We start from the raw sequence: 23,547 nt of genomic DNA, 5'->3' as shown, positions 1-23,547 counted from the left end.
CTCTACTCTCTTCTCACTGACACACATAAACTTATATTGCTGGCAGCTGAGATCTGTGTTTAGCTATATGGTATTTAGAAATCAGAGTGGATGGACCAATGGGTCTTTTCCTGCCATCATTTATTGTTATTCTGACACTCTTTAGGCGCAAAAATAGGATCATGATGTATGGAAAATGTGTATGTTTTATACTGCTCTTCCTATAAAGAAAGTGGCAGCACTATCGAGAAACATTATGTATTATCTGTGTACTTGGGTTAGGGACTGCCAGCTTGTTCTGTTCTCTTTTAGGATATATTAGTACAGTCCTTGTTTGGCTCCACTACATGCAGGGATGTGTGCATCTGATTTCTCTAAGCTAAGGTTTGATCCTGAGGGTCACAAATCAGTCTAATTTTCATGATTTTTGCATTTTGATTTTAGTGCAGTTTTCTTTCCCTTTTTTTGTGTGTGTGATTTAAGTATGTTATGCATATTCTTTGTTGAAAACCTGAAAACCAGAATGGATTTGGATTTTAGAATAATTATGGTACTTGCTTTTTACAAAGTTGAGCTCAAGGCACATGAGAAATTTTCCTACCCAGATTGGCTGACAGTGCAGCTGTATCTGAAGACATGGAGGATGTAGTGACTTGCCCAAGGTCACAAAATGTCAGTGAGAGAAGCAAGATTTTTACACAGACAGGTGGTGGAGACGCCTGCTTGTGTGCCTCAGACCTAGAACCTGTGGCTCAGAAGAAGCTAGTAGACATTCCATGCTGGGATAAAAATCTTTTCAGTGACAAGATGAAGGAGGTTGCATACCTTATCTAAAAAAAACACTCTGATACCATCAAGTCACTCTCCTGGTACGCTCCTGGCTTGGCCTCTACATCTAGGAGGTATGCTGGCAGAGAGCAACAAAAAACCTACTGCTATCAAAGGTGCATGTTCTATCCCCAACCCTTTTGACCACCTCAGAATAACCAGAGTTCTTGCTCCCATCAGAGGCAGCAGAGGTCCGAGAAGTCTCATTTGGCTCTCCAGTAAAAACCAGGGATAAGGTTTTGACTGGTTCCAGAAGCGCATAGCTGCAGTCTCAGTAACTGTTCCACACTGCCTACTAGTGGAAGGGAGGCTGAATTTTTAACCTAGGACTGGTAGATTCTCAAAATTGCAATTGGAAAATATCCCTCCAAATTGCCCACCAAGAGCATCAAAATTAAGTTCGCAACATAAGGAATTGCTCACAAAGGAACTCTTTTTTCCCTCTTATAGTCCAGAGCCATTGAATCCGTTCTACCAGGGGAAAGAGGGCAGGGATTTTATTCCAAGTATTTCATGTTGACTGAAAAAAATGGGGGAAGGAAGTTATTCCATCCTTTTCTTCAAGGCTCTGACCAAATATCTTGCAAAGCAAAAGTTCAAAATTGTTTTTCTTGGCATCCTACTCCTCATGATTCAAGAACAAGATTGGCTGTGCTTTCTGGACTTAAAGGACACACATACCCTCATGCCCTCATGCAGATACCCTCATGCAGATATATTCCAGTCACCAGGAAATATCTTAGACAAATGGAGAAGCAACCCTGGAACAGAAAAAAACAGAAGAAAGCAGAAAACAGAAACTGAGACCAATTGGAAAAATAAAGCACCCAGACAATAAAGATAAAGCAAAGTATTTCAATTTATTAATTGAATGTTAGCTTTGGGAAATGTATATCTCTGATATCTTAGTATTATGTTTAGTACAGGAGGAAATACATTTCTGCTTCTATTTCTCCAGTATTGCTATATGCAGAGTCATAGGAGCCAACTTTTCAAAATGATTGTTGGGGGGGGGGGGGGGGGTGATAAACCCAATGGAAGTTACCTCTTCCTTGGACACACTTAAGGAATTTACTCAATATTTATTTTATTTTATTCAATTTCTCTACCGTTCTCCCAAGGGAGCTCAGAACGGTTTACATGAATTTATTCAGGTATTCAAGCATTTTACTCTATCTGTCCCGGCGGGCTCACAATTTATCTAATATACCTGGGGAAAAGGGGAGATTAAGTGACTTGCCCAGGGTCACAAGGAGCAGTGTGGGTTTGAACACACAACCTCAGGGTGCTGAGGCTGTAGCTTTAACCACTGCGCCACACAATCCCCTTTAGGGGTGCTCAAGCACCCAGAACACCTGCAGAGTTGGCTCCTATGTGCAGAGTCTGATTTTTTTGGGTGTTTCAGTTAAATTTTTGTTTGCATATCTCTATTTCTAATCTGTGGTCCCTTGATTTGTATTTGATGATGGGCTGCATGTGTTTTGCCTAAATGACTAAGGTGTAGTATTTTGCTGTTATTTGCTGTAATAATCTGTAATAATCCTGCTTGTACTCTTTTCTCAATGCATTGTGTACTGCTGTCCTTGGACTCATAATATTTGCAGGGCTACTTTTCATAGGGTTGTTGCTGTTTGAGTCATGTCAGTGCTGTAGACTCTGAATGAACTTTAAAAGTTTATGCAGGAGTTTGTATTACCTCATAATGTATGTGGCAGTTGTCACTGCAGGGAAGTTGTATAGAAATCTGGTGGCCCTTCTCTAACCCCATAGGGTTTAGACCAGAGCTTATCGATCATTTTCTTGTGGGGATAAAATAGAAGCTTTTGAAGAAGTCTACTGTGATTCTGCAAAAGAGGTTTTGGGAACCCCTGTCCTGTTGTCCCCACACACAGCTTTGGGACGCTGAAATGTCTCGTTTTCAGGGACAGCGTCCCGAAGCTGTGGGCAGGAACAACGGGACAGGTGATCACTTCCTGTCCCTTCCTGCCGCGCAAAAAAAAGCCTCCCACCAGTGCCTGATTTAAACCCCCCTCCCCTGCTCTCCTTCTTACCTCCCTACTGTCGCTGCTAGTAATCACCACCCAGAAGCCTTCTTCCCGATGTCAATTCTGACGTCAGAGAGGATGCACATATAAATGCATACTTATAAGTGCGTACTTACAAGTGCGTATTTATAAGTGCGTACTTACAAGTGCATACTTACAAGTGCGTATTTACAAGTGCGTACTTACAAGTGCGTACTTACAAGTGCGTACTTATATGCACGCACTTCAAGTGCGTACTTACAAGTACGTACTTCCAAGTGTGCACTTACAAATATGTACTTCCAAGTGCGTACTTATAAGTGCGTACTTACAGTTGTCCTTACACGTGCGTACTTACATGTGCGTACTTATATGCACGCACTTACAAGTACGTACTTATACGTACGTACTTAAAAGTGTGTACTTACACGTGCGTACTTAAAAGTGCGTTCTTATACGTACGTATTTACACGTACTTATATGTACGTACTTACAAGTACGTACTTCCAAATGCGCACTTACAAGTGCGTACTTATACGTACGTACTTACAAGTGTGTACTTCCAAGTGCGTACTTACACGTGCGTACTTACAAGTGCGTACTTATAAGTGCGTACTTATACGTGCGTACTTATAATTATCCCAGGACAAGCAGGCAGCATATTCTTAACGCATGGGTGACGTCACCGACGGAGCCCCGGTACGGACACTTTTAACTAGAAAGTTCTAGTTGGCCGCACCGCGCTTGCGCGAGTGCCTTCCCGCCCGACGGAGGAGTGCGTGGTCCCCAGTTTCTTCATTTCCGCGGAGCGAAGAAGACGCATGTGTTTTCAACGGCTGTTGAAAAATCTGATTTTTGCCTTCCCGCTCGCGAAATTTTCTTCTTTTTTGTTCTCTTCCCTTCGGGTTTCTTTTCCGTTCTAAAAAAAAAAAAAAAACAAACCTTTGCTTTTTCTTTTTTCTTTATTTTTCAGGCCGGCCCCGGCGGGGCCTGTTGCCACCATACAGGCCTCCGGTTTTGATTTTGCGGAGGCCGTGTTTCCCTTCATGCCCCCTCAGCCGGGCTTTAAGAAGTGCCAGCGGTGTGCATGCCCGATCTCTCTCACTGACCCGCACAATTGGTGCCTACAGTGCCTGGGTCCGAGCATCGGGCTGATACCTGCACCCGTTGTGCTACCCTTAAAAAACGTACATTAAAGAATAGACAGATCCAACAGAATATCCTTTTCGGTACCGGATCTGCCATGGAATCGGCCGCGCCGTCGACGGCACCGCAAAAGTCGGCACCGACTACTTCGACGACGCCTGATCCTTCCTCGGGGTCGCTGGCACCAGGTAAGCCGGCTAAGAAGCCTTCCGCTTCCCTTGAGCGCCCTCCTGCCATAGCGGCGACGCCGGTCCTCCCGGCATCACGCCGACCCCGAAAACGCTCTGCCCCGATTTCGGTGAGTGCCTCGTCATTGGCCTCCTCATCGCCGGGGCATGGAGCGGCACCTATGGTACCGAAAAAGAAAAAAGCAGTACCGGTGCCTCCTCTGGATGACCACATTGCGGCCATACTCCAAAGCCAATTGCAGGACCAACTACAGCAACAACTCCAACACTTGTTGCCAGCAATATTGGCCCCACTCCTTCCGGTACTGGACCGGCCCGAGCCTCGCACCATACCACCGGTGTAGACACCATCGGTACCGTTGAACACGTGCATGCCGGTGCTTGCGGCTGAACCACTCAATCCCCCCGTGCAACCACGCTCTGACACCGACCCTCCCAGACGTCAAGACCGACACCGGTCCCCCCGAGACCAGGACCGGCACCGGTCTTCCTCCCCCGGCACCGTCTCGATGCGCTCTGGCAAATCTCTCTCTAAGACTCGCCACACTGAGCCATCCACACCGCCGTCCCGTCCTGTGCACACCGACGTCAGGGACCCGGACTTATGGGAAGAATCCCCACCCGGTACCGATGATGAGGCTTCATCAACGGACGAGGAAACCTCGATGGTCGATACCAGTTCCAAACCTGAACAGTATTCATTCACTAAATTTCTAAGGGAAATGTCGGCGGCTCTTTCTATCCCGTTGGAATCCGACTCTAAGAAGTCCCAGGCTTTTCTTGACGCCTTAGACTTCGAACAACCCCCCAAAGAATTTTTGAAGTTACCCGTCCACGACATCTTAAGGGAAACTTTTTACAAAAATTGGGAAAACCCTCTCACGGTACCGGGAGCCCCTCGAAAACTGGATAGTTTATACAGGGCCATCCCTATCCCGGGGTTCGACAAACCTCAACTACCCCATGAATCCCTTCTAGTGGTGTCCACCTCGAAGAAAACCCAGGGCTCCAGTGTTTATGCCTCCACCCCTCCTGGCAGAGAGGGCAGAAAGATGGATAAATTTGGCAAGCGCCTTTATCAGAATTCCATGCTTGCCAACAGGGCTAATAATTACACCTTCCACTTCTCCTTCTACATGAAGCATTTGGTGCAACAACTCTCCTCCTTACAAAAGTACATCCCTGAGCGTAAGGTCCCTGTTTTTCAACAACAAATTTCCAGTCTACTCCAACTCCGGAAATTCATGGTGCGCTCCATTTATGACTCTTTTGAGCTGACCTCTCGAGCATCTGCCATGGCTGTTGCCATGAGGCGCCTAGCCTGGCTGAGAGTTTCTGACCTCGATATTAATCACCAAGACCGCCTGGCTAATGCACCTTGTCTTGGTGATGAACTCTTCGGGGAGTCCCTGGACTCAACCACCCAGAAACTCTCGGCACACGAGACCAGGTGGGATACTCTGATAAAACCTAAGAAGAAGACTCCACCTGCTCGCCCCTACAGACAGCAGTCTTCCTATCAATGCAGGTTCTCGGCCAGACCTCTCAACCCGCCTCAACAACAGCCTCGCCGACCTCGGCAACTCAGGCTCGATCACAGTCTCACCAACCTGCCAAGCCTCTCCCTCCGTCAAAACCATCTCAGCCCTTTTGACTCTTTTCTCCATGGCATAGCCAGTCTCCCACCATCATTGCCTCTTCCTCAGCCAATCGGAGGACGCCTTCAACTCTTTCTCAGCCGTTGGGAAGTCATCACATCAGACCTGTGGGTCCTCAAGATCATTCGCCACGGCTACTCTCTCAACTTCCAGACTCTTCCACCAGACAATCCTCCCATAGAGTCTGTTTCTCACTCCTCCCAATCCCTTCTTCTCCTGAGGGAGGCCCAATCTCTCCTTCTTCTCAATGCCATCGAAGAGGTGCCCCCAGACCAAAGGGATCAGGGATTCTACTCCCGCTACTTCTTGGTTCCCAAGAAGACAGGAGACCTCCGTCCCATCCTCGATCTCCGGGACATCAACAAGTGTCTGGTCAAGGAAAAGTTCAGAATGCTCTCCCTTGCCACGCTTTACCCTCTTCTCTCTCAACACGACTGGCTATGTTCCCTAGACCTCAAGGAGGCCTACACTCACATTCCAATCCATCTGACTTCACGTCGCTATCTTCGATTTCAGGTACAGCACCGTCACTATCAGTACAAAGTGCTACCCTTTGGCCTCGCATCATCGCCCAGGGTGTTTACCAAGTGCCTCATTGTGGTGGCGGCCTTTCTCAGGTCCCACAACCTCCAGGTGTTCCCCTACTTGGACGATTGGTTAGTGAAAGCACCTACGTCTCCTCTTGTGTTACAAGCCACTCAGCACACCATCTCCTTCCTCCACCTCCTGGGATTCGAGATCAACTACCCCAAGTCGCATCTGCTTCCCACACAGTGACTTCAGTTTATTGGAGCCGTCCTCGACACCACTCTGATGAGGGCGTTTCTCCCCTCAGACCGACAACGGACCCTGCTCCACCTCTGCCATCAGGTGCTCCTTCGTCGCTCTTTCCAGCTCGGCAAATGATGGTCCTCCTGGGCCACATGGCCTCGATGGTCCATGTGCTTCCTCTGGCGCGACTCCACCTCAGGACACCTCAATGGACTCTGGCCAACCAATGGTCACAGACCACGGATCCTCTTTCTCATCCCATCTCTGTGACATCGTCTCTTCAGCAATCTCTTCAATGGTGGTTGAACTCCTCCAATCTTTCCAGGGGTCTACTCTTTCATCTACCCCCTCACTCCATGATCATAACCATGGATGCCTCCCCTTATGCATGAGGAGCTCACCTGGAAGATCTTCGCACCCAGGGACTCTGGACCCATCAGGAGCGTCAACATCACATCAATTTCCTGGAACTCAGGGCCATGTTCTATGCTCTCAAGGCCTTCCAGCACCTTCTCTACCCTCAGGTTCTTCTCCTGTGCACAGACAACCAAGTCGCCAGGTACTACATAAACAAGCAAGGCGGCACTGGATCTCCCCTCCTCTGTCAGGAGGCCATCCACATCTGGACCTGGGCCACGGCCCACAGTCTCTTCCTCAAGGCTGTCTATATCCAGGGCGAACAGAACTCCCTGGCCGGCAATCTCAGCCGCATCCTTCAACCTCACGAGTGGACTCTGGATCCTCCCACACTCCGCTCCATCTTTGCTCGGTGGGGCACTCCTCAGGTGGACCTCTTTGCAGCTCCTCACAACCATCAACTGCCCCAGTTCTTCTCCAGACTCTTCTCTCCTCATCATCTGGCCCCGGATGCATTCCTGCTCGACTGGACGGATCGGTTCCTCTATGCCTTCCCTCCACTGCCTCTGATGTTGCGGACGTTATTCAAACTCCGCAGGGACAAAGCCACCATGATTCTCATCGCCCCTCGGTGGCCTCGCCAACACTGGTTCTCCCTCCTGCTCCAGCTTAGCTCCAGAGAACCCATTCCTCTTCCTGTGTTTCCTACTCTACTTACACAGCAGCATCAGTCTCTACTACATCCCAATCTGTCCTCGCTCCACCTGACTGCTTGGTTTCTCTCGGGCTGACCTCTCCAGAGAATCTGTCTCAGCCTGTCCGTCGCATTTTGGATGCCTCCAGGAAACCGGCCACCCTCCAATGTTACCATCAGAAGTGGACCAGGTTCTCCTCTTGGTGTCTACTGCATCACCACGATCCCACTTCGCTGGCGGTGGAAACTGTACTGGACTATTTGCTCTCTCCGTCCGACGCGGGCCTCAAGTCTACCTCAATCAGAGTCCACCTCAGTGCCATCACTGCGTTTCATGAGCCTATCCTCGGAAAACCACTCACTGCTCATCCCCTGGTTTCCCGGTTCATGAGAGGCCTCTTCAATGTCAAACCACCTCTGAAGCCTCCTCCAGTCGTCTGGGACCTGAATGTGGTTTTATCAGCCCTCATGAAACCTCCGTTTGAGCCTCTTGCCACTACTTCACTCAAATTTCTGACGTGCAAGGTGCTTTTCCTCATTGCCATCACCTCTGCCAGGAGGGTTAGTGAACTGCATACACTGGTTGCCGACCCACCTTTCACTGTTTTTCACCATGACAAGGTGGTTCTGCGTACCCATCCTAAATTCCTTCCCAAGGTGGTCTTGGACTTCCACCTCAACCAATCCATTGTGTTGCCTGTCTTTTTCCCTAAGCCCCATTCTCATCCTGGGGAACAGGCCTTACACACGCTGGACTGTAAACGTGCCCTTGCATACTACCTTAACCGTACCAGGGCTCACCGCTCGTCTCCTCAACTCTTTTTGTCCTTCGACCCTAACCGTCTAGGTCACCCTGTCTCTAAACGGACGCTTTCTAACTGGCTTGCTGCCTGCATTGCGTTCTGCTATGCTCGGGCCGGTCTCTCACTGGAAGGTGCTGTCACGGCCCACAGGGTCAGAGCTATGGCTGCTTCTGTGGCTTTCCTCCGTTCCACGCCCATCGAGGAAATCTGCAAGGCTGCCACTTGGTCCTCAGTTCACACGTTCACTACTCACTACTGTCTGGATACCTTCTCCAGACGGGATGGACACTTCGGCCAATCCGTGTTACATAATTTATTTTCCTAATAGAAGGCAGAAAGAAAGATTGGATGCAGTCAGAAGGAAGTGCAACCAGAGACTCATGAAATCACCAAAGAACAAAGGTAGGAAAATTGATTTTATTTTCAATTTAGTGATCAAAACGTGTTAGGTTTGAGAATTTATTTCTGCTGTCTATATTTTGCACTATATTTGTCTATTTTTCTATAGTTACTAAGATGACATTGCATATTTTAAAGTCATCTGCTTTGACATCTTTGAAAAAAAAACCAACAACTCGTAAATGATAATTAACATTTTCTCTGCGTACAGTGTGCTTTTTGTTGTTTTTTTAAAATTTATAGTTACCATTATGAATTAATAAGATATTGTGTGTACATGAAAAATGAATGGAAAAAATTGTGGGCGAGGTTGGGGTGGGGCTAGGGCGGGGTTGGGGGCAGGACTGAAAATTAATAGATGTCCCGTTTTGATGAAAAAATAAATGGTCACTGAAAAGGATTAGGTCCCAATTCCTGCCCCATACTTTCTCTGTCTCTGTCATTTGGAAGTCAGGTACCTGGGGACATATCTTAAAGACCAGAAATCATCTTCCAAAACATGTCCAAATTTTATTATGAGCTTTACATTCCATTTATATTATTCTACACGAATCAGTGTTGTCAGCATGTGTCAGCATGTGACGTAAACACAAACCATATATGGACACAGGTCACATGAAACTTTAAAGACATCAGCATTTTTCTATCTAGAGACTGAAGTCCACAGAGGGTCAGAAAAAGCCTTAACCAGCAGAGCTTCTAATCTAAATCTGTCTGTAAATACGGCTTAACAAAACAATTGAATTCACTTCATAACATCTCTGTTTAAACATACATGTCCTTGTAGTATTTTCAAAAAGGGAAAGACAAACAGGGTCTGGTATTACAGCCTAAAACAAGGCCTAAGGACTTGATACGTGTCCCTTCAGTCACGTTAAGCATACAAGACAGCACAGGGCCTGGGGGGGGTGGTAGAGAAAGGTGCCTCTGTCTGCAGCAGTAGAAGTAAGCTCTGGCAGGAGCTAATTCCTCACGCTGTTCCTTATGCTCCTTCCCCCTCAATGGATCAGCACATCCTCATCTCCTGCCTCCTCGCTGATATCTTTTGGTTAAGCAGCCAGCTAAATTTAGCTCCCATTCTGAGTCATCACAGCCTGCAGGTTCTCCTGGTGAGAGAAGAATAGAAGAAGCAACTTCTCTCTTCACATTCCCCCTCCCCCACCTTCCTAATGGCACCTCTAGACAGAAATATTAGAGGTGGCAGAAGGGAAGCAAACTAGGATAGTGGGGGCAAGTCAAAGTGACATTTCCTTTTATTATATTAACCCCATTTCCATCCTCACTCAACCCCTTCAGAGACCTAACTTTTTCCTTTCTCGTATGCTTCTACAGCTCTCCATTCTGATCTCAGTCACACATGCAGAACACAGAGAGCAACTTGTTCAACTACAGGATAAGCGACCACAACTAAATGTACAAATGTAGGCAAAAATTAAATTGAGACCCGGGATCCCCGACTCTGCATGCAGTGCAACGTCAGAGAAATAGAAAGAATTGCATTTCCTCCTGTTCAGTGCAAAATGACACTGGCAGATATCAATTCTCATAACTTGACATAATTCAGTCACTAAACTGCAAATAAAATTATTTTTCCTACCTTTGTTGTCAGGTGATATTATTATCATCTTGTTTCCAGTCTCTGGTTCCGCTTCCCTCTGTTTGTGCTCTTAACTGTTATTAGGGTCTTCTACCCATTTGTTATTTCTTTTCTCACCTTCTTTCTTCTTCACTTCTTGCCCTACATCAAATCTTTAGCATTAATCTTTCCCTTTTCTCATGTTTTCTACCTCTTCCTGATATCCATCTAGTTTTCCACATCTTTCCTTCTTGTACCTCTACTGTATGTGCAGCATTCTCCCTTCTCTGTTCTCTTCCCTTACATGCGCCTTTCCCCATTCTCCCTTCCACCCATGTGCAGCATTTTCCCCTCCCTTCCCTTGCATCCATGTACATTTCTCTCCTCTATCTTCTTTTCGCTGTGTTCATCTTCTCCCTTCCCCCTTTTCTCCTGTGAGTCCAGCCACTCTCCTTATCTCCTTACCTTCCTGCAGGTCCAGCTCTGGCCTACTTCTCAATGTCCCCCCCCCTCACCACCCACAGGCCCTATTAACTTGTGACATTCACCAGCTCTGCAGATAGCAATTCCATCAGGCTCCGACCGGCAGCCCCAAAGTTTTTCCTCTGTGTGTTCTTCCTACATGGCAACAGGAAGTTGTGTCAGAGGGAAGGACTCCAGGAGAGTGCCTGTTGTAATTGCTGTCTGCAGTGCTAGTGAAGAATACTGCAAGTTATTAAAGGGGGGGGGGGGAATCAGGGACACACTGGAGGGTATGGGGATAGAGAGGTAAGGACTGGTTGGGTAGGTGTGCTGATTTTGGAGTGTTAAGGCAGTATTTTGGAGAGGCACTGGCCACCCAGTAGCAATGCCTATGCCCTCCCCCCTTGACCTACAGAACTCAGTAATAACAAATATATAAACAGCTAGGAGGGACCTGAGATTTTCAGAAAGAGAAAGGTAATAGTCACTGGATGTCTTGGAAAACTTAGACATGTCCTCTTTTTAGAGGACTGTCCGGGTGCCCAGAGGGATTTTCAAAACCTGGCAGTTTGTCCAGGTTTTGTAAGGCCCCGATCTTGGGGCCATGTCTGGATATCCTCTACGCATGAGTAGACGTTGACATGATGACATCAGACGCACGCACATGCTCAGAGGACATCTAGACAGCCCCGAGCTCGGGGAAGGAGAAATGTAGTTCGTATGGTTCGGGGCTGGGGCGGAACAGAGCGAGGCCATGTGTCCTCTTTTTTTTTTAAAGAAGAAATCTGATAACTCTAGTAACATAGTATGTAGAAATTTAAAAAAAAAAACATAAAATAAAGTAATACTTTTTTATTGGACTAACATAATGCATTTTATGATTAGCTTTTGAAGGTAACCCCTTCTTCAGATCATAAATAAGCAAATGTTGACAAATATCAGTATATATAAGGGAAACATGAAAGCATTCCAGGAAGAGGGACGAGTGAATAAGTAGGAGACAGAGAGGTGGCAAAGCAGTTTAAATTTCTTTGTAGTGTGAAATAAGTCCTGTCTGGTAGGTATCAAAATATTTTAAAATCTCCTTTTAGCATTCTCACCATAAAATCATTGGTACAGTGGTCAGTTTTTCCAAAGTTTTGTCCAACAGAGGTCACATCCTGGTTGGTATTGCATTTTTTTAAAATATGATAACTGTGTAAATTGATCCCAGTCTTTAGCATCTGGCCTGTTTCACCACTTTTTGCATTGAATGATATACACCACATTAGAAGATAAGCATGTGAAGGATTACCTTATGTTGAATGTTTTTCCCATATGAGAGACCATGGTATCCTTTGAGATATGCTCGCACAGTTTGCAGCTTGCCACACTGTAGGAATGTGTGCCATTCTCTTCTTTGTGGCTTTGTGTAGGGAGTTTGCTTTTTACCAGTTTCTGTTTCAGATTACCATATATACTCTAATATAAATTGAGATATTTGGGTCTTCTGGTCTATGCCTCCCCCCCCCCTTCGCCCTCGCCTGGACTTGTTACAGGCCTCCCATGAGTCTGCCTGAAGCCCCGTGATCCAACGGTGAACTGGGACAGATGCGATCCTTCCTGCGTCATGTCCCAGTTGACTCTAAACCACCCCTCCTGCCTCCCTGACTCCTGCAGACCTTACCTTTAAAGCCCTGGTGGTCTAGCAGTAAAGCAGGGCAGGAGCAATCTTCCTACACTCATGCCCTGTGAGAGCGGCAATCAAAAATGCCTGCCGCAAGTTCCCTAAAATAGTCTCCAAGAATATTGCCTCATACCTTAAAACATCCAGAGAAAACCAGAGCTGGGAAAAAATAAAAGTTATAAGAGATTTACAACCACTACAAGAAGATGAATTACTAAAAAAAATAGTCCATCTCCTCCTCTGCTGGTCTTCCTCAGCTACCTAATTTGAAACAGAAACTGGTCAAAAAGTAAACTCCCTACAAAAACACACAGAGAAGAGAATGACACACATCCGTGCAGTGTGGCAAGCTGCAAACTGTGCGAGCATATCTCAAAGGATCCCATGGTCACTCATATGGGAAAAACATTCTACATAAGGGGATCCTTTATATGCTCATCTTCTAATGTGGTGTATATCATCCAATGCAAAAAGTGCAAAGAAGGCTGCTACATTGGTAAAACAGGCCAGATGCTACAGACTGGGATCATTGTACACAGATATATTAAAAATTGCAATACCAACCAGGATGTCACCTCTGTTGGACAACACTTTGGAAAATCTGACCACTGCACCAATGATTTTATGGTGAGAATACTAAAAGGAAATTTTAAGACAATTTACCATTAAATTAAAATGATGAACTATTTGATATTCTCTTAGGCTTTCACGGCTGGTGTCATGATTGTTACATTTTTCTGGGTCTCGCTGTGTCTGGGTAGGTAGAACCAATGTTTCAGGAGAGGTATGGCCAGTAGGAAAAAGGAGGTATTGATGCCACTGTATAAGACTTTGATAAAACCTCATTTAGAATATTGTATATAATTCTGGAGGCCGCACCTTCCAAAAGATATAAAAAGGATGGAGTTGGTCCAGAGGAAGGCTATTAAAATGGTGTGTGGTCTTCGTCATAAGGTTAAAGATCTCAATTTGTATACTTTGGAGGAAAGGCGGGAGAGGGGAGATTTGATAGAGATGTTTAAATAGCTACGTGATGTAAATTCGCTTGAGTCGAGTCTCTTTAATTTGAAGGGAAGCTCTGGAATGAGAAGGCATAGGATGAAGTTAAGAGGTGATAGGCTCAGGAGTAATCTAAGGAAATGAGTGGAACAGTCTCCCGGAAGAGATAGTGGATACAGAGACTGTCTGAATTCAAGAAAGCCTGGGATAGGCACTTGGGATCTCTTAGAGAGAGAAAGAGATAATGGTTACTGCGGATGGGCAGACTGGATGGGCTATTTGACTTTATCTGCCATCATGTTTCTATGTTTCTAGGTTGCAGAACACTCATAGGGTTACAATAAACAATACTTAAGCTTACCATTCAGCAGTGCAAGTGACAGTTTGAGGGATCTATCTGGTGGTACAATCTATCTAACGGTAAGAACATAAGAATAGCCTTACTGGGTCAGAAAATGGTCCATCAAGCCCTGTAGCCCATTCTCACAGTGGCCAATTCAGGTCACTAGTACCTGGCTAAAACCCAAAGAGTAGCAACATTCCATGCTACCGATCCAGGGCAAATAGAGGCTTCCCCAATGTCTTAATAACAGACTATGGACTTTTCCTCCAGGAACTTGTCCAAACCTTTCTTAAAACTTGCTATGCTATCCGCTGTACCACAACCTCTGGCAATGCATTCCAGAGCTTAACTATTCTTTGAGTGAAAAAATATTTCCTCCTATTGGTTTTAAAAGTATTTCCCTGTAACTTCATCGAGTGTTCCCTAGTCTTTGTAATTTTTGACAGAGTGAAAAATTGATTCACTTGTAACCATTCTATTCCGCTCAGGATTTTGTAGGCTTCAATCATATCTCCCCTCAGCCTTCTCTTTTCCTAGCTGAAGAGCCCTAACGTTTCCAGTCTTTACTCATACAAGAGGAGTTCCATCCCCTTTGTCATCTTGGTCGCACTTCTTTGAACCTTTTCTAGCACCGCTATCTCTTCCTTGAGATAAGGAGACCAGAATTGAACGCAATACTCCAGGTGAGGGCTCACCATAGAACAATACAAAGGCATTATAATATCCTTAGTCAGCCACACATTGGGTGGAAGGTTTCATCATATTGTCTACAATGACACCCAGATCCCTTTCTTGGGTGCTAACCCCCAAGGTGGACCCTATCACCATTAACTGTAATTCAGGTTATTCTTCTCAATATGCATCACTTTGCATTTGTCCACATTAAATTTCATCTGCCACTTGGATGCCCAGTCTTCCAATTTCCTAAGGTCTGCTTGTAATTTTTCACAATTCGCAGTTCAATGTCATCTACAATTTAATCACCTCACTCGTCATTCCAATTTCCAGATCATTTATAAATAAGTTAAGTAGTACTGGTCCCAGTACAGACCCCTGTGGCACTCCACTGTTTACTCTCCTCCATTAAGAAAAATGACCATTTAACCCTACCCTCTGTTTTCTATCCGATAACCAATTTCTAATCGACAACTGAACTTTGCCAACTATCCTATAACACTTTAATTTTCTCAGGAGCCTCTCATGAGGAACTTTATCAAAAGCTTTCCGAAAATCTAGATACGCTATATCAGGGGTAGGCAATTCCGGTCCTCGAGAGCCGGAGCCAGGTCAGGTTTTCAGGATATCCACAATAAATATGTATGAGATAGATTTGCATCTCAAGGAGGCAGTGCATGCAAATCCATCTCATACATATTCATTGTGGATATCCTGAAAATCTGACCTGGTTCAGAATCTCGAGGACCGGAATTGCCTACCCCTGCGCTATAGCAACCGGCTCACCTTTATCCACATGTTTATTCACACCTTCAAAGCAGTCAAACAAATTGGTGAGGCAAGATCTCCCTCGGCTGAACCCATGGTGACTCCGTCTCATTAAATCATGTTTGTCTACATGTTCCAAAAGCAACAAAAATGGAAGACCAATATTCCACAGTGAAAAACAATCCAAACGAAAAAAACAGAAAACTGTTGAAAATGATGTTCTAAAAGATGATTTATTAATCACTTCTTCCAAAAGATAAACACGAGTAAACACAAATATATTAGTCCACATATGTAGTCCTACCAGACCCTACACCAGGGGTGTCCAATGTCGGTCCTCGAGGGCCGCAATCCAGTCGGGTTTTCAGGATTTCCTCAATGAATATGCATTGAAAGCAGTGCATGCAAATAGATCTCATGCATATTCATTGGGGAAATCCAGAAAACCCGACTGGACTGCGGCCCTCGAGGACCGACATTGGACACCCCTGCCCTACACGGTCTGTGTTTCAGCGAACACGCCTTCTTCAGGGGTCCTAAAAGTAAAATTATAAATGTATGCTTGATGTATACAATGGTGAAATCACCGTAGAGAGGTGATAAAGTATGAGGGTGCAAAACATATGCATAGCATATGTATAATGGATAAATATTACAGTGAAAGCACCAAAATAATTTAGTCAGTCAGTAAGTACAATTATGTCCTGTTAAATGTTTTTGAGATATAGTTTGTTTTTCCTTGCAATCCTTTAGCTCTACTGATTGGCTCCAGTAGATTTGGTTCACTTATTTGTTTTTTTTAGCAGCGCACTAGCACGGAATGTAATCACTCCACCCACTTTAAATTTTCTTAGCCATTTTGCGTCAGTTAGATTCAGTATGGCTTTTAGTAGTACACTAGCTCAGGTCATATTTGTTTTTAAATTAGCACAGGCACTTTGATGCAGGCACTGGGACATCACACCCATTCATTTACACTTATCTACTTATACCATTTAATTTTCTAAACGATCCTCCTTTTACCAACCCTCGTCAAAGCCCTTTTATTTCTAACACCATGACTTCAACTCGCAGCAGTTTTCCTTCCTGCCAAAATTCAAATCTGAGACCAACAGACTTTCCCGCCACATTTTAAATTTGTGACCAACGAACTTTCCTGCCAAAATTCAAATTCATGACCAACAGTTCTCCCTGTTCTCAATTAAGTCAGTGGACCCACTTTATATAAAGATAAACTGCAGGCCCTGAAGAAAGCCACAGCATGATGGTTGAAACATTGGTTCTACCTACCCAGATGCAGCGAGTCCCGGAAAACAACAACGATCAAATATTTTGATACCTACCAGACAGGACTTAACAAAGACCTTGGCTTCGTTTCACATTACAAAGAAATTTAAACAAATTGGTGAACTCTCTCTCCTAGTTACCCACCCACCCGTCCCTCTTCCTGTGAAATTATTACTGGAATGTTTTCATGTTTCCCTTATATATACTGATATTTGTCCACATTTGCTTATTTCTGATTTGAAGAAGAAGGGGTTACCTTTAAAAGCAAATCATAAAATGTATTTAGTCCAATAAAAAAGGTATTACTTTATTTCCTTTGGGCTCGCCCATAGGGATTTAATGCGCATCGGAGCATTTGCCGCACGGCAGCTGCTACCGCAGCTTTCTAAAAGGAGGAGTTTATGCTTTTTTGTTTTATTTCTATAAATTGCCTTGAAAAGTGGACTAATGCCCACCACACCATTTCACACACAGAGAAAGAGAGAAGAAAAATGATGATGAAAAAACATAGGAGTGGAAAAGGTATCTCGTTTTCATATCCTTGTCATAAGTTTGTGACAAAGTGAGCAGCAGAATTCACATAAATTTTTGGTTGGAACCTGACAGGGGTTGTATTGTGAACATGCTCCTGTGACTCTTACACATAGACTGAGGCTCACCATCTCATTTCACATAGGTCATGTTAAAGCAGGGCCTTGGAAATTTTTCCTGGTGACTACATAGCTAGTTAGATTTTCAGGATATGTACCATGAATATGCATGAGGAATATTTAGCTATGGGATCACCTTAACAGGTTTGGGAAATGCTATATTTTAAGTTTCTTCTGAGCTGAGCTGGTAAATGGAAACCTGTAAGAAAGACAAGACACCGAAGAAGGGAAGGAAGTGTGAGGGATGAGAAGAGATGCAGATGGAAAAAAGATGAGAAAGAAAAAGAGGTGACAGCTGGGAGAACAAAGGAGAAAGATGGAGAATTAGAAAGGAAAGGAAGAGTGAGAGGAAAAGAGACGAGTAGGAGATATGTGAAAAATGAAGAGGAGCATGAGCGGGAGAAGAATGAGAATGGCAAGGAGAAAAGGGAAATTTTTATGGAGAAAAGTATAGACAATGACCAAGACAGTTGTGTGGGCTGAGAGAGAGGGAAGGGAGAACGCTTTAGGATTTCTCTTCTACAAACCAACTGAACATATTTTGGTGCAGAGATGTTGAGGGCAAGAAAAGCCTGGAAAGGGGGGGGGGGCACCTGGTCGTGGGTGGGAAACATGATGGGTATGATTTTCTCTCTGTAAATATAGCAATTCATTCCCTTTGCTGTCAGTCAGAGAGGTGTGTGAGCCTCTCCCCTCCTTCTCCCCCATCTCCTCAGTGAAACAGGGATAGGGGGGAGAAAACAGCTGTACAGGCAGCATGGAAGAGTGGGTGGAAGTGAGACAGCATAAGGGAATAGCTGATACAATACAGAACTGGAAGCCAGGCAGCACTGGAGCAATGACATCCACTCTTCCTAGATTTGCTCAATTTGTAAAGCAATATCTGAGCAGCAGAATCTATGTTCTAGTACTGACATCCACCACCAGCACATCGCCACCTGATTGACTCGGTCCAGACCCACAGCATCCCCTATTGATTTACCCTGAGACCCCACATATAAGCCTTCCAGTGCATCTTCCTCCTTCTCTGCATCACTCTTTGCTATATAGCTGTAAAACACTGGTCTACCATAGCACCTTAATCCTAATATGCCTTGAGACCACCTCCCCCAATCAGAGCTCTACCCTGCAGCACTGTGTGCTAGTGGTTTGCAGGTACAAGATTTTCTTTTCATTTTGTTTCATAATAGCACATGCTATTTTGTGCACAATAAGGGAGTAATTCTACAGTATAAAGAATGCGCTAACATTTACATGCCAAATATATGCATAGATGACTAGAATACATATGCATGGAAATTTCAATATTCTGCCTACTTGCTTTGCTATGAAGTAACTGATACCTAAATGTGATGGTGCATAGTTTAGTAGATGACGGCAGATAAAGACCCGAATGGTCCATCCAGTCTGCCCAACCTGATTCAATTTAAATTTTTAAATTTTTTCTTCTTAGCTATTTCTGGGCAAGAATCCAAAGCTTTACCCTGTACTGTGCTTGGGTTCCAACTGCCGAAATCTCCCAGCCATTGAAGCCCTCCCCAGCCTATCCTCCACCTTTACTTAGTTTGAAGATGGGCATGCACATGAGTGGAATCTGGCAAAGTGTGGGCAGGGTGCACAGTTATGCCTATACATTTTAGAATGCTGTAACTTCTTAGTGACCAGATCCAACTTCTTAGTGACCAGATCCTCAGAAGCACCACCTGGGGCTCAAAACTTTCACTGCCCCTGGCTTTACGTGCTGCTTCGTCACTGGATCATTTCTTTCTATTGCATAACTATATTTGCAACGATATTTTAAATAAGTGCTCATTTACATCACTACAAGTGAAGTGAAGATTGTTACTTAGCTTTATGTCTATGTGGTCTTGCCGCTAGGGTATTTCACCAACATGACATGTTTCGCTGGGTAGCTTTATCAAGATTTTTACCCTGCAAACATTAAAATGAAGTATTATAAAACTGTTATTTAACAGAATGCTCTCCTCCACTCCATTTCCTAATTAGAACTGAAACATCTAACACGCACTTACCTAGTAAGTTTTTTCTCGCCTCTCTCCCGACCACTTTACATTCAAGATGGCGAGCGCATCGAAAATGAAAGCTTTTAACGGCAGGAACCTGATCAGCTGAGAAGCACGTCACTAAGCTGCTCTCAGTGTGAAGAGGCTCCGCCCTCCTAACTCACTATTAACCTATTGACTAGAAACTCCCCCCCCCCATCACAGTAAGGACGCCCACTCTAACTCCACATTTAACCCATGAGGAGATACAGTATTTAAATTATGTATCCAGCGCTGCTCTTTAAAATTAAGCCACTCATCAACATCTGGTCACGAAGAGGTTGGATCTACGGAGGGGTGATTCAGTTTGAAATTACTGGACTCATGGAGGAATATGACAATTGTTGTACCGTAGAGATATATATATTAGAGCCTGAGTTGAGACTGTAGCTTAGGTGTGAGCATTTCTATCTGCTGTAAGGCTAGCATTAGTGCTTGCGCCCAAATGCTAGGCATATATTTGACCTATTGTGCTAATATTATATAAAAACCAGTAGGCACATTGGCCCGGATTCTCTGAACAACGCCAGTAGGTCCCCAAGCTCAGTGAAAATCGCCATTTAAACAATATTCTAAACTGAGCTTCAAGGTGCCTAAAAAATCAGCATCAGAATTACACCTTAAGGTGCCTAATGCCACTGTGAGCTTGGCTAAACATAAGAACATAAGCATCGCCTCTGCCGAGTCAGACCATAGATCCATCGCGCCCAGCAGTCCGCTCCCGCGGCGGCCCCCCAGGTCAGGGACCTGTAAGTGATCCTTTACTTAAGACATTTTGTCCTGTATAGTACCCCTCTAACTATACCCTTCAATCCCCTTTTCCTTCAGGAACTTATCCAACCCCTTTTTGAAACCCTACGGAGGCGTGATTCACATCAAAGGTAGGCACCGGAAATGGAGGCCTGGAAAACCCTAGCCTATATGTCCGGTGCCTACCTTTGCTGGAGGTGCAATTCTTTAACCGGCACAGTCAGGTGATTGACACGCGATCAGCAGCCACTTTTAAGGTGGCCGCCAACAACACCGCTGGTTAGAGAATCCTGACCATTCTGTCCTTTATAGAATAGGCAGCTTGTTATATAGTTGCTCTTTTAAGGGGCTATTTTATAACTGAGCAACTCCATTTAGGTACCTTAAGGCTGCGTGATACAAGACTGTTCTATAAAGGAACCAAGGAAGTATAAATGCACTTAACATTTAGGCACTCGCACTATGCCAACTGTAGAGAATACATAGTAACATAGTAAATGATGGCAGATAAAGACCCAAGTGGTCCATCCAGTCTGCCCAACCATACATGCTCCATAAATTAATTTTGTTTAAATGGTCCTTTCTCTTAGATATTTCTGGGCCAAAAACCCAGAGCCCTGCCCAGTAATGTGCTTAGATTCTAACTATCAAAGCTCACTCCAGCCCATCTTAACCATCAAAACCCTCCCAAGCCTGTCCTCAACTGAATGTCCATATACGGGACATAGGCTATGCAAGCCTGCCCAGTACTGGCCTTAGTTCCTTCAATATATACCCATTATTTTCTGATTAGAGATCCTCTGTGTTCATCCCATGCTTGTTTGAACTCTGTCACCGTTTTCTTCTCCACCACCTCCCTCGGGAGCGCATTCCACGCATCAACCACCCTCTTTGTAATGAAGAAATTCCTAGCATTACTCTCGATCTACCACCCCTCAACCTCATATTATGGCCTCTGGTTTTACCATTTTTCTTTCTCTGGAAAATATTATGTTCTATGTTAATACCTTTGAAGTATTTGAACATCTGAATCATATCTCCCCTGTCCCTTCTTTCCTCTAGGGCAGAGGTGTCAAAGTCCCTCCTCAAGGGCCACAATCCAGTCGGGTTTTCAGGATTTCCCAAATGAATATGCATGAGATCTATTTGCGTGCACTGCTTTTATTGTATGCTAATAGATCTCATGCATATTCATTGGGGAAATCCTGAAAACCCAACTGGATTGTGATCCTCGAGGAGGGACTTTGACAACCCTGCTTTAGGGTATACACATTCAGGGCTTCCAGTCTCTCTTCATACGTCTTCTGGCACAAACCTCCCTCCCTGTTAGATAAAGCGCTCTAAGAAGAATGTTGAGAGCAATCACCCAAGTCCAAAGAGTTACACAAGTTAGTGGAAACCATACCTATATCCCTCTATGCTCCACATCTATGTACACCCCCATGCAAAAACACGCTGTGTATGGTAAGTGTGGGTATTTACAGAGTAGTGCTTAGGTAGAATATTGGCATTTATGCACATACAGTATGAGGCTCATAATCAAAAGAGAAAAACGTCCAAAAACCGGCCTAAGTCGGGCACTTGGACGAAAATTTCCCAAATATATCCAATAATAAAACCGGGTTTTGGACGTATTTCTAAATGACCTAGCCTACAGAGTGCTGCTGAACGACCAAAGCTAAATGGGGCATTTCGAGAGGAGTGTCGAGGGAGGGAGTTTGGCGAGACGTGGGCCGGCTTAGACTTAGTCATACAGCATGTATAACCAAAAGTTATACAGCCCATGATTGTCTTGGGGGGGACCTATAGAGAGGAGGACCCATGCCCATAAGCTCCTGTAATCACTGCATTGATACTTAAACATGTACACTCCCCTATACACCCCCAAAACCCTTTTGTACTGGCATATAATAATAATAACTTTATTTTGTATACCGCAGTACCACAAACAGTTCAGAGCGGTTTACAGTGTAAGAGACTATACATTTACAGCGAAGATACAATGAGGACTGTACATATTCAGTAAAGGTGTTTATACAGCGAAGAACAATGCAGATTTACCATGCAGGAGACTGTACATATATAGCAGAGATATTTATATAGTGGAAAAAAAAAGCAGTGCGAGAGACTTATAGAGCAAAATGCAATGCAAGGGACAGAATAATGCGGTGAAGCGGTTTACTATGCAATGATATTTACATATATGGCGAGGATGCAGGGTGGTGAATGACAAGAAAAGCAACCCGTGTCAATTACAGGATGGAAGTATTTGATTGAGGGGTAGAATTTGGTTATTTGGTGATGGGGGGGGTGTTCGAGAAATTTGTCGTAGAGGAAAGATTTGAGAGATTTCCTGAAGGATGAGTAAGATGGGGCAGATGAGATGAGGGTGGTCAGGCAGTTTGTCCATCTGCCAGCTTGGTACGAGAGAGTTCTATTGAGGCATCTGCAGTCATAAGGGCTATTAGGGTGGTAGATAAGTGGGTCTAGGGGTTTCTGGAGGTGGTTTGGGGGGCTCACCATGACCTATAAGGGAGCTGTAATGAGGAGAAGACATGGCACCCTTTTTGTGAAGTTCACAGCAGTGCCCTGTAAGGTACCCCACTATTTAGGCGGCATGTCTGGGTGTTCAGTCCATCACTTTTCAGACCCCTCCCATATCCAACAGGGCTTGTTCTAGGCGTTTTTGACTTGGACAAAATGTTGGCCGAAAATGTGGTATAAAGATGGACGCTTTAGCGACTTGAACGATCAGATCGGCAAGACGTATAGTTAGACGATTTTCAAAACAAAAAAAATTTGGACGTATTTTTCGAAAATGTGTCCTAGGCTGTTTTTTACTTTGAACGACTTGCAACTTAGACGAAAACGGACTTAGACGTCCTTTTCGATTATGCCCCTCCACGTGTATATATATGCCATTATTGTAAACATTTATGTGCATAGTGCATGCATAAATGTGAGTGCTTAGTTTATATTTTCTGTATTTGTTTATTTAATTCATTTTCTATCCTGTTCTTCCCAATGAGCTCAGAACAGATAATATACTGTATTTTCACGCATATAACGCGCGTGTTATACACGATTTTACAAATCGAGCATAACCATGTGCGTTATATGCGTGAGCGCGTTTTACAATTTTTTTTTTACATTGCTGGTTCCCCCCTCCCCCCGATTCATCCCCCAGCCCTGAAAGCCTGATGCCCCACCCCGAAGGACCGCTGACCCCCCCCCACCCTGAAGGACCGCTCGCACCCCCCGATGTCCGATTCATCCCCCAGCCCCCCCCCCCCCCGCACTGTTTGCGGTGGAGAAGCAGCCTACCATGGATTCACGATGCCAGTGAGCCCTGCTGCTTCCTCTGCCGGCGGTCCCGCCCCTTCTCTGAGCCCTGCGCTGCCTCCTCTGCCACGGTCCCGCCCCTTCTCTGACATCAGAGAAAGGGCGGGACCGCGGCAGAG

At 44.8% G+C, this 23,547-nt stretch overlaps 1 protein-coding gene across 13 annotated transcripts in view; it reads left to right on the top strand.

Moving 5' to 3' along the window:
• The window catches only part of CAMK2B (calcium/calmodulin dependent protein kinase II beta), a 385,126-nt gene that overhangs the window by 91,133 nt on the left and 270,446 nt on the right, over positions 1-23,547 (top strand). The window lies entirely within an intron of this gene.

Source organism: Geotrypetes seraphini, chromosome 6 (assembly GCF_902459505.1).
Source record: "Geotrypetes seraphini chromosome 6, aGeoSer1.1, whole genome shotgun sequence".
NCBI lineage: Eukaryota > Metazoa > Chordata > Amphibia > Gymnophiona > Dermophiidae > Geotrypetes > Geotrypetes seraphini.
Note: the sequence above shows the minus strand (reverse complement) of the source record. Positions and strands in the feature narration are given on the sequence as shown.